This window comes from Nicotiana tabacum, chromosome 22 (genome assembly GCF_000715075.1).
Source record: "Nicotiana tabacum cultivar K326 chromosome 22, ASM71507v2, whole genome shotgun sequence".
NCBI classification, from domain to species: Eukaryota; Viridiplantae; Streptophyta; class Magnoliopsida; order Solanales; family Solanaceae; genus Nicotiana; species Nicotiana tabacum.
The window spans coordinates 51,178,340-51,190,950 of NC_134101.1; the positions used below are offsets into that span (position 1 = coordinate 51,178,340).

At 30.3% G+C, this 12,611-nt stretch overlaps 1 long non-coding RNA gene across 1 annotated transcript; it reads left to right on the forward strand.

The window, feature by feature from the left end:
* Positions 1-3,440: 3,440 nt before the first annotated feature.
* On the forward strand, positions 3,441-5,115 carry LOC142176609 (uncharacterized). Its single transcript, XR_012705299.1, has 2 exons — positions 3,441-3,685; positions 4,757-5,115. It is a non-coding gene; the product is annotated as an uncharacterized LOC142176609 (long non-coding RNA).
* The last annotated feature ends 7,496 nt before the right edge of the window (positions 5,116-12,611 follow it).

The window sequence follows — 12,611 nt, forward strand, 5'->3', positions numbered from 1 at the left end:
AACTGTAGTTAACTTTTTCACCTTTTTCCTGTGATTCTGTGTAATCTCCGTTTCAGAATTCAGATTGTGGTGGCATGGTACTATCACAGGTTTTGGACTAACCAATATTTGACCCGAAAATATACGGGTTAATCATCTTTTTCAGCCCACCCAATGTGTGTATTTGATCCATATTCAGCCTAAAGAGTATGGGCTCAAAGTGTTTTCTATTGTTAGAAGGCTACAGCCTACAAGAAATGAGTGGCCCATTACAAAAGAGTGGATTTCAATCTCTATCAAGTGGTAATTTACCTTTACCTATCTTATTTTTCTGGGGTTAAACATGGATTATACTATACAAATTAAACTCAAAAATTACAAATAATGTTGACTTATTCACTGAAATTGTTGACTAGAGTTGTCAATATGGGTTGGGCAGGGTTAGTCCAACCCAATTCACATGGGTTTTAGCAATTGACGGGCTGGGCTAGCCCGCTATTTTGATGGTCTTATGGTCAGCCCACCACAGCCCTATGTGGGCTGAGGGCCCCCACAGGTCGGCCCATCATTTTAAAAAAATATAATTTTATATTTTTTCTTTAGGTACTAACCTAAAAGAAAGATAAATATTTAAAAGTTAATTTTTTTTGCAAAACTTAATAATTTTTGTTACTGTTCCAATATATCGCAATAAATACTAAAAAGGTAAAAGACAAAACTATATTTCATTAACTAAAAGTAAAAAGTCAAAAATAAACTATTCAAAAGAAACCACCGTGATGTTTATGGGATATCCAACACATCATCTTCATCAAACATATTTGAATCTGTTTGTGACAAGGTTATCTTAACATCTTCACTTTCATCTAGATCTACAATTCATATGCAATATTAATTAGTTAAATTGTAAGAATAATTAAATTTTAAAAACTAATAATATTCAAATTCGCATAAAAAAAATATTACCAGTTTGGAAAAAGTCGTGCAACTAATTTCGAGTAGTAACTAGTGTTTGGACATTTTCATGATGGATGCAATTTGAGTCCTTGGTAAGAACACGTCCACCAATGCTAAATGATGATTCCGATGTTACAATGGCATATACTTCTTAAATTATATATTTTTCAAATAAATATTTTTGTTAGGCTTACGGGCCGGCCCAACCTCAGTAAAACCTCAAGGACCACAAGCTTACTCGAGTTGTGCTTAAAAGCCTTATTTTTAAATGGGCTCCAAAAATTATAACACAACTCTATTAAATTAAGGGTCGGACTGAACTAGCTCAACATGCCAAACTCATATTGACGGCTCTAATTGTTGTTTGTATACCTAAAGTTAGAAGAAGAAACACAAAGGACGAACTTTAGGCTGAAGATTGGGCTAATTGGCCGTTTGTCTACATCACAAGTTAGTGAAGATAAGCTTCTCGCCTAATTTTAATGGTACCTATTATTACTACTAGTACGGTAATGGGGATTATTCCCAATCTATAATTTGTTTGGAATATTCCTAACTAGCCGGGTTATAAACGTTGAGGAAAAAAACTTACTCCGTAATGATAAAAATATGCTTTATAAAAGATCATCCATCTCATATGGGAATTGTCTCCATTTTTTTAAGTTATTATTTGGACTAGAGCCACCTGCCATAATTAAGAATTAAAGATTGAAATCTAATTATTCAAAGCGATAATAATATTTTCTTTATTTGCCCTCAAAACTTTTGGCACCCCACAATTCTAAGCTAAAATATTATGTAATCCATACATATTTAAGAAAATTCTCTTTTTTCTTACTTTATTACGAGTTTTATTTTTTTGAACAGTTTTTCTCGTCTCAAATTCATATTTTTTGTATTTTGAGCTAATCTTTCTTTTCTTTCTTTGTTGCGTTCCCTTTTTTATTAATCTGCTTAATACTTTTTTTTCCCATAACAATTAACAAGTCAATGAGTGGTCCGCTTAAATTCTAACATCATATATATATTTTAATTTAAATTTTACAAATATTCTTTTTTATTCCTTGTAAATTTTAATATCATACGTAATTCAATTTGATGTTGTTGTCCCACTAAGCATTAGATGTTGATTCTCTCTTTTGGTAGGAATGTAAAGAAAAACTGCGAAAAAAATCTTACCCAAAAAGAAAAGAAAAAGTATTTAAAAATAAACCAAAAAAGAGCTCGTAATAAAGTAGGAAAGAAAGAGCTTGTTTGAATGTATATACGAATTACCTGTTTGGATGAGCTTAAAATCATAAACACTTTTAAATTTGTGGAAGTGTTTGGTAACCAAAAAAGGGTTTAAAAAAAGTTAAGATCTATTTAAAAAAAGCCAAAATTAATAAATTGGAAAACTCAATTTTTCGAAATTGGCTTAAAAGTCATATTGCTTTGACCAAGTATATTACATTCTTATCACTTATAATTTTTCTTAATCCCGAAATTACCCCTCAACAGAAAACTCCACAATATACTATCTTTTTCTTTTCTCCATTCTTGCTGTAGCAGCCTCTGCTTTCTTCTTATCTTCTTCCACAACTTTCCTCTCTTTTCATTTTCTTTCTTTCTTTACACTTTCATTCATTATGTTCCCCTCTTTTTCTTTTCCTTTCATTTCTTTTTTTACGCACCCCTCATATTTTTCAGTAAAATACTTTTACATATTCGAACAACTTTTATCAATCTAAGTGGGGGGAAAATTAAAGGTAGATGAATTAGTTGCGATCTGTTTTTAAATTTTTTATTTTTGGGTGGTTGATTTATTAGTTTAAAGAAAGGGTCGGTTTATTGGAATGAGAAAGAGGAAACTTTTTACAAATAATTGGCTCAATAGCTCATCTGTCTTCCCATTTACCAACCCAAAAAAATAGCAAACACACAAGACAAAAATGTAACAATCATCCGTTTGAAGCTAAGAACAGAAAATATAATATTATAGTAATCATCTTCTTTATAATGTTGATAACTTTAAGGATATTTCAGTCATTTTAACAAGAAAAAGTGCTTATGAGCACTTCTTTACCAAACACTTCATCAGCTTTTTTTCAGTTTCAACACTTTTATCCAAACACGTAACTGTTTTTTTATAAAACAAGTTGCAACACTTAACTTAAAAACCAATTATTTTAAGCCAATCCAAACGGGCTCATAATCTTTTGCCTAGAATAGTGGGATTGCCAAAACTTTTTAGAGCAAATAATGAAAGTATTTGTTATTCTAACCATGATTAGGAGCTTGATTTAGGTAAATAATTTTTTATTTTTAATTCTTAACTATGATATGTGCCTCCCATCTAAGTAGAAACTTGAAAAAATGAATGAGAATGAAAAATGACATTGTCATCCAAATCTCACACCTTTTAAAAAATCTTTCACGAATACCCCGAAAACAAAGGAAAACCATCAATTTCCAGTCACAAATCCTTATAATCTTTCTTGCCAATAAACGTAAGAATTGCCATGACAAAAGAAACAAAATATTATCATGGCGAAAAGCAACACCATTACAAACTCTTATCCTCTTTTCATCCTTGTAATTCTGAACATTTTCCTTTCTTTACCTCTTTCAAATGCTACAAAAGATACCAATTTAATGGAGACAATGTTTCCCAAAATTGAGGTAACTTTAGCCAATGACAATACCGACCCAATTTATTATATGTGCAGAGATTTTGACACCTATAACAGATTGGCAAGGCTTGAACCAGGTACAAATTATAAATTTAACATCACTCAAATTGCTTTCCCTATGAGATGGTGTTATTTATACATAAATCCACGTACCCATAGGTTTTTTTGGGCTTATAATGTAAGATCGAGATGCACAAAATGCTTTTGGAGTGTCACGAATTTCCCATATTTGTATAAAGCAGATCGTGTAAGGTGGGAACGTGAAAAACTTTTCACCCCTTTTGGATTCAATATTAATGACTATTTGTTAAAGAACATTTGAAAATGTTGGATATATGGATTCCAAAGTTCAAGAAGAATCTCTTAAGATATATACGTAGACAATATCATGAATCATTTCATAAGTCTTCTATGTGAAAAGAAGATAGAGATAGATTGGGATGTTGGATATATGGATTCCAATTTATCATATTTGTTTTATTTTTAAATAGGCGTTGATTATAATGTTCTTGTATTGTAAAATATATTAGAATGAAATGATATTCCCGAATAGGGATGCAACAGGATGGGGCGGGGTACGAGTACGACGGGGCGGATTAAGTCTTCCCCTGTCAAAAAATTTCGCTGCCCTAACCTGCTCCATGTAACTCCCTGCCCTATTTAGACCTTGCCCTGCCCCGCCCCGTTTAGCTCTTTGTTTTCAATGTTACTTTGGGTATTATACACGAATAGTGATTTGGTCTTACATTTAAATGTTTTTATGTAATATTAGGAGAGGTGAATGTAATTTAATCAAACCTATCATAAAATTCTTGCAATTAACTTTTTAGTAGGGTGTGAAGCTTTGAATTTTAAACTATTTAGTACCTTTTGAGGATACATAAGTTCTTTTTTGGTGTTTTTAAAATAAAACTTATATACTAATAAATAGTGATTTGGTGTTTGTATGTAATATTAGGATAGGTGAACGTAACTTAGAGCCCGTTTGTAATATTCATGACATATTTGAGCTCAAGATTCTCGTCAATATTAATAATATTGAGCGCTACATTATATTAACAATATCGTCAACGATCATTTTATATTTGTTCTATTATTACCCAATAAAGACATAACTTATTAAGATCTCTTTATCTTATTATCTTCAGGTACCTGAGCCTCTCCCATGAGGTCTTATGAAGTGTTATGTCGTGGTGCTCTTCTAGAGCACTTGCCTCCTTATTATGACCATCTTGAACATTTGCTCCTCTCCTTCTTCAAGGAATTTTATCTTTGGAACCGATTAGTCTATTATGCTTCATGCATACCATAGACTCTATTCATTATGAAATTTATTTTATTTGGAGCTTTAGCAACTGAATATGATATTTAATTTTGGGTCAGCAAATACGCCTGGCAATGTTTTGCAATTGAATTTTCACTTGAACTTCAAGTTCACATTTTCTCGTACGAGGATCTAGATGTACTCATAATAATTCATTACATGCATTACTTTTTCAGCTGCCCATTTTCTCCTCCTATTGTTGGGATCACCAACAAATATCACTAGCCTTATTTGGGGATATATTTTTGTGCATTGTGGTGGAACAATTAAATCATATAGCACATTCATATTTTTAGATGGAAATTATTTGGTTTCTGACCTTGAACCGATTGTGATAGGGAGAACTTATCATAACTTGGCTAGATGCGTACAAGTGTTGTTGTATATTAAATAATACATCACATACCAAATTTTATTTTGAAAATTTTGTTCTCATAACCAATGGTTTAGATATAATTGGAGGCATACAATTTCTGCTAAACTAACTTGGATTTAAACCAGTATTATCAAGATAAATCATCATAATTTATATTCTGGAACTGTGCTCTAATAATTTGAGCAATCAATCTTGCAAAAGCCAAACTGCAAGTTGATAACAAATGCATATGTGACCATAGAATAGATGCATCTATTAAAATCATATAATAGTAAACGGTCCACATGGAAGGTGACTGGGCCCATATATTTATCACCTTTTATTCGTTCAATAAATCAAGGGATTCAATCCCAACTTTAACTGGTATATCACGAGAATAAGCAGCAGAAGAGAATTCTTGAAGAATCTTATATTTCTTCAATATATGCCAATATAATTTTCAATTAATTTTTCGCATCATAATTGAACCGAGATGGTCAACCGGTCATGCCAACTAATATTTATTTCAGTAAACCTCTAGTTTACTTGTGGCTTGTGATTGCATCATCATGCTTATACTTGTGTAGTACAAATAGAAGAAAAGTCGAGTAATATTTTATATTTACCCGATATTATTATAGTAATATAAAGATATTCAATATTCTTTTCATTTATAGTCTCAATATACTAACCACTTTGGTTAATATATTCGTAAATCAAAATATTTCTTTTGAGACTTACTACAAGATTAATGTCATGAACAATTTCATTCATTCGGGTAGTAATAAATTAGTTCTTTCAGATATCTTAACTGCTTTTGTACTACAAGATCTTTTGTCACACCATCCATATAATGAATGTCTCCTTCACAAAGAGAATCATATCATAATAATTGTCATGGTCAAAATCATCATAAGCAAAATAATGTATTGCTTTAATTGTGCTTTTAATAACTTTCATAAGGCTTGACAAAATATTTGGCGTATCACATGTATGCGACCAATGATATATTCATGTAACTACACAATAATATTCATTATCTTTCTTTGTCTCAAACCTTCCTTAGAGTTGAGTTGTAATATTTATCCAACCATGCACAAGTACATTATTATGCATAATCTTTATCACATATATATTTTCACATTCACTTTCAGGAATGAGTATGCATTCTCAATGTTTATCACAAGTCACATTCTCTTCAAAGAATGGAGTATAATCATACAATGTGCTTTATTTATTTTTTATACCCATTTGATGGTAAACATTGTCTTGTTCTCCCTTTTTATAATTACCATAGTGATAACTATTATTATTTTAGCCTTTCGCACGCCCACATTTATTTTTCAACCACTTGTCTTTATTTAGACTTATCATGCAGTGCTATCACATTCACTTCAAGAATGGAGCAAATCATGCACTGCTATCACATTCACTTCAAGAATGGAGCAAATCAAGTGGGACAAGCTTCATGTTTTTTCATGAATTTTTTTTTCTTTAGTTATTATTATTATCAATATGTCGCATTAGGACTCAAACCCAATGCCTTACCCATATAAAGGCTTGCTAGGCCATAATGCGTTAGAACTTGAATCCAACGTCTTTTCATCAACATAGTGTGTTGGGACTTGAACCCATCATCTTACCCTCAATCTTTGGCATAATAGGCCAAAATTCACTAGGACTCGCACTCGAGCCTTTAAAATGTTATTACTTCATAATTATAGGCATAAGTAAATTAACTTTCAAGAAGACATATATAACTATTTCAATCTTGAAACAGTTCCTCTGCAACAAAGATGCTAGTTAGGATATATGCCATTTTGTTTTAAATGATACAATCACTTTTATATTTTAATCAATTAATTAGGGGAAAGGTGCAGATAACCTATAACTACTTATATTTCAAAGACTATAAGAACTTCACCAAAAAAAATCCAATACGGAGGAATGAGCCTTATATTTCCAGCAAAAATATTTAAGGCTTAATGCATAATTGTGACTATTATAAATTATGACTATAATGAGTTTATATTGATTGTATATTCCAATGCCAAATTTGCAAGGTACTGTAAAATCGCCTACATATTTAATAATTTTGCTTTCAATGAAATACATCATGTGATGGTAAAAATATTATTACTAAATTACCTTAATAATTATCTATCATATTATGTAAAAGGTCAGAACATATATATACGTTGGAATATTATATTTGTCCTATAAGAGATGTAGCAAATAAAGACATACCTTTCCAGTTCTTTATTTCAATGGATACAATTGAAAAAAATATTTTAACTAAATACTGCACGTAAAGTTAATGCAAAGATATGAAAGTATGAATGAGTTTAGATGGATGTAAAACTTATCTTTGTATTATCATCCAAGACATTTTTCATTGTACTTGATCTCATTGTCTGCTTATAATTTACATAATCTTGACGTAGAAGATCATGAAATGAGCAATTCGTGATGATAACGTGTTATAAAATAAAAGCAATTTAGTAAAACATGAACAAGACATGTTGTTATGAAATAAAAGTAATTTAGTAAAACATGAACAAGAAATAGAGATAGAGAGAAGGAAGAGATTTTCTTCTTCAATTGTGTGTATTTTCTTATCTATTACAAGACCTTTATATAGGCATGAAAATTGAAGAAAAATATGTCATTGAATATGTCATTAAACATAGAAATATGTCATTGAATATGTCATTAAGCATTTGAGAAGATCATGGAGGAAGAGTAGACATCCACCATAATTTGATTTTTCTTATAACAATTTGGTGTTTGTATGTAATATTAGGATAGGTGAACGTAACTTAGAGCCCGTTTGGACATAAGAAAAATCTCAGTTTTTTTGAAATCAGTGTTTGGCCATAAATTTTTAAATTTTCACTTGAAAATAAATTTTGAATTTTTTCGAAAATTTAAAAAACTCCAAAAAGCTATTTTTTAAAATTTTCACTCAGATCACTCACAAAACTTCAAAAATAACCCAAAATTATAGTTATGTCCAAACACAACTCTAGTTTTCAAATATTATTTTCACTTGAATTTTTTTTTACTTTTTTATGTAATTTTATAATTCTTATGTCCAAACGCCCACTTAATCAAACCTATAAATGAAATTGTTGTAATATCTTTTTAGTAGGGTGTGCAGCTTTGAATTTTAAACTATTAAGTACCTTTTGAGGATACATATAAGTTCTGTTTGTTGCTTTTAAAATAAAATAGAGAAAGAAGTGTACAGAAATGAGTAAAAGTCTGTTTCATTTAACGTTTGTGATTATTGTACATTTAAAAGATATTATAATAAAAGACAAGCATTTAATTCAAATAAAATAAATATTTGACGAGGTTATTTTTTGCTTTAGATTAAAAAATCGAAAACCACACAGCATATTTTACAAAGCTATCACCATTTTTTTGCATGAGCTTGTTATTTCTTTTGAGATATACGTAGTTACATACACATTTGACAAGAGTGGGTTGCTCTAGTGGTAAGCAGTTCTTGGAGGGAGGGAGCCGATGGTCTATCGGAAATAGCCTATCTACCCCAGGGTAGGGGTAATGTTTGCGTACACACTACCCCCCCCAGACACCACTAGTGGGATTATACTGAGTTGTTGTTGTTGTAGTTACATACACAGAATATTACATATTCAAGTACATATTTAGCAATTTATAAAGGGATCTTTACGCAAATAGCCGATCATATTCACTATTTACTTTTTCTAATCATATACATAGATTATACACATATAATACATATATTATGCATATATTATATATCAATCGGCTATTTTTAGTGTAAGCGATTGAGTGAGAGACTATTTGGGTTAATTCTTCATTTATAAAACAAAAGAAAAAATGAAAGTTACAGTAAGCAAGCAATGAACTGGGCCTCAAGCTACCAAATGGCCCACTATTTGGACTAAGGGCTGATATGCCATATGCCCTGCCCTATTAATTTTTCTTAAAATTTAAAGTTTGCCCTACCTTGCCCGCTCCCGCCTATTTACTTGTTCTCCTGTCCCGCCCCGATAAGTGTTTCACCTGCCGAGCCCTGCCTTGTCCTGTCCCGCCCCAATTGCCATCCCTAAATTCCTGAACTTCGTTTAATGTAGAAAGCTTATCATCATGTTTATACATGTTTCTGTTCATTTGTTCTTCTTCTCTAATTTCTCTCTAACTTTGTAACATGTAACTAAATTATGTAAATTTAGAGTTATTGGATTGCATCTCTAATCTTCCTTTCAATTTTACTTGAGATATATACTATTTACTAATACATAGTCACAAAAAAAAACATATGGAATTTACGACTATTGTGAACCTAAACACTTGATTATTGGAGGAAAGGAAAGCTTATGTATTTGTAAAAATTTACTTTTCCTTTTTAAAGGATTGATCTGTGAAGTAATTTGATGTTCCAATGATGAAATTTGATTGTAACAAAGTCTAATTTGAGCAGTTAACCTTCATGTCGCCGAACATTACCTTTTGCCACTAGTCATTCTTCTTCACAATTCACTAGCTCCACTTTAGCAGAAAAAATAATACAAAAATATGATACTTTCTTGGTCTTTAACTTTTAACCTCCACTTGTCCCATGAGCTAGGGTTGGGTATCCGTTTCGATTGTGAATATTACCGGTTCGAGGTATCGGTTACTAATTTATAAATGCGCTAAATCGATAACCGAACCGATAAGATATCGACTATCGGTATCGATTAGTTGGTTATCGATAGTTATCGATTCGGTTATCGATAGTTATCTGTTTGGTTATCGATTTACCTGATAAGAATAAAAAATATATAAATATCTCATAATTTTATTATAAAAACTATAATCATACTGTTAAGAGAAATGAAATGAATTTTTATTCTTGAGAAAAGAGGGATTAAATTTCAACTTTAGAAAATAATTTTTTTTGCATGTGAAAATCCCAATGAATGATTTTAAATTTCAAATAAGTTAGTCGGAATAATTAATAATACATTCAACAAGCTAATCTTACTAACTACAGAAAAATGGTAAAAAAACTAATTTTGTAAATGCGAAAAAATCAGTGCAAAAAGAAAAATAAAAATCTGAAAAATGAATTCTTTAAATCGTTAAAACTAAAATATATGAACTGAATAATAAAGACGAGAAATTCATAAAGTTTAAAGAAATCAAGCCTTAAGGTGGCTTTATATACTTAGGGATATAATGATAATTTTAATAAAGTTTATCGAGTTATCGGTTGAATCGTTAATAAAATTGGACAAATCGAGATTCGAACCGATAAATCCAATAGTCAAATAGCATTAAACCGTTAGCGAATCATTAACCCAATAACCCGATATCGATAACCCAATAGTATTTTTTCGATTCGAACTATCAATTTTACCCGATATATGCTCAGCCTTACCATGAGCAGAATTTTTAGGTCAAGAGTTAAAATTGTTGCCCATAAGGCAAGCGAGGAACAACACTATTAAATATAATATTTTGCCCATGAAACAAGCGGGGACAAAAAATTAAGACCAAAAAGTATCATGCAAAATTTTGACACTCTACCCTCTTTATCTTAAATTTATACCCAAAGTTAAACAGGCAAAAAACATAAGTAGGCACTATTTTAGAAAATTTAACATAAGCATAGCAGTAAATAGTAATCCATAATTAACAAAAATGGCGTTCACAGTTAACAAAAGCGGCAACAACTTAATGTCATTCTCGGCTGTTACAAATCTATTTATGGCAATTAATATTAACAATACTATAATAAATTCCTAAATCAGTGGAGGGAATAAGGTATAATAACTCTAATCTTTTCTTTCCTATTTTTAACTCAAAATATTATCTTTCAAATATGTTTTACAAATAAAATACAATTAAGAAAAGATAATTGTATCCTAAAAAAATTAATGTATAATCTCGTACATTGAATTGATAATTTGATATGATACATGTATCTTATTTTTAATTCTATCTTGTATATTAATATATATGATATCCGCTATATATCGACATATTTTGCATTTAACAATTGTATATTAAAGGAAATTTTATCTCCTATAGCAAAGCTTTACACCTTATTTATTATAAATACCCTTTTAAAATATTATTTTCTATAACTACCTTTTAGTTTTTATAGCAAAATATGTATTTATGGTCACTTCCTACCGTTAAGCCATTAAATACGTCGTGTAATATTTTTTTCTCTAACTTCTCTCTCCACGATCTCTCTCTCCGGTCTCCACTATCTCTCTTTCACAAGGCCAGTCTCTTTCCCATTTTATATTCACGATTCTCCACTGATTAATCTCCATTGTCTCTCTCAATTTTCAATATTTTTTTGCTCCAAAAATTTGTGGTAAGTGTTAAAGTTGTTAGATTTTCGTTGGCACTGTGCTTCTTCTGTTTCTCTTTATTAATTTTTTATAAATAATCACCATTGTTATGCTTTCACCAAAAAACTCGAAATTTCATCTCCAATGACTGATTCAATAACTCAGAAGAGGATTACCCGAGGTATACCCACCAAAGCACTCAATTTCGAAGGGCCATCTTTCGATTTGCAAATCACTCGAGCGGAACATGTATTTGCAGGTTCAACAATAAATACATACAGCATAATACAGTTGGGTTGAGAATACAGATGAAAACACTTAGTTGGAATACATAACTAAAACTAGAACAACTAGTGTATTTTAAAAAGTTATTGAATAAAATAAAATACATCTAAATACAACATTCAAAAGTTACTGTAATAAGTATAATTGAGTTTGTTGAATTATATTAGGAGTCTATCGCGTTACTTGATCCACGTACCATTTTTAAACAGTTGGAGAGACATTTTTTTCGCAGATTTTTGTTACTGTATTCACGAATACAGCTCGCAAATATATATGAATACAATCTATGTTAGCTAGACTTCCCTGTTTTTCGCCGAGTTTTGCTAATGTATTCATAAATACAGTAACTTGAATATATCGAATACACTCTATAACAAGTGAAAAGATAGTTATAGGAAGTAATTAAGTAAATGATAGCTATAGACAATTAATAGCTACTAAACAATAGTGGTTTATGAAAATTCTCTTAAAATTATATATCATTCGGTATGTTTTAAAAAAAGAAGACATGTAAGGTATATATACATTATAAACTATTTATGCATGGTATAATAAAAATATCTTGAGTATATATATGTTATTTATGTAGTATAAACTTGTATGTTCTAAGTTATATAAATATATATCATGAAAAAAATATTTTTTTTGTATGTGGTTTCAACACTTTATAAATATGTATAACGATATTGTTGTTGAGA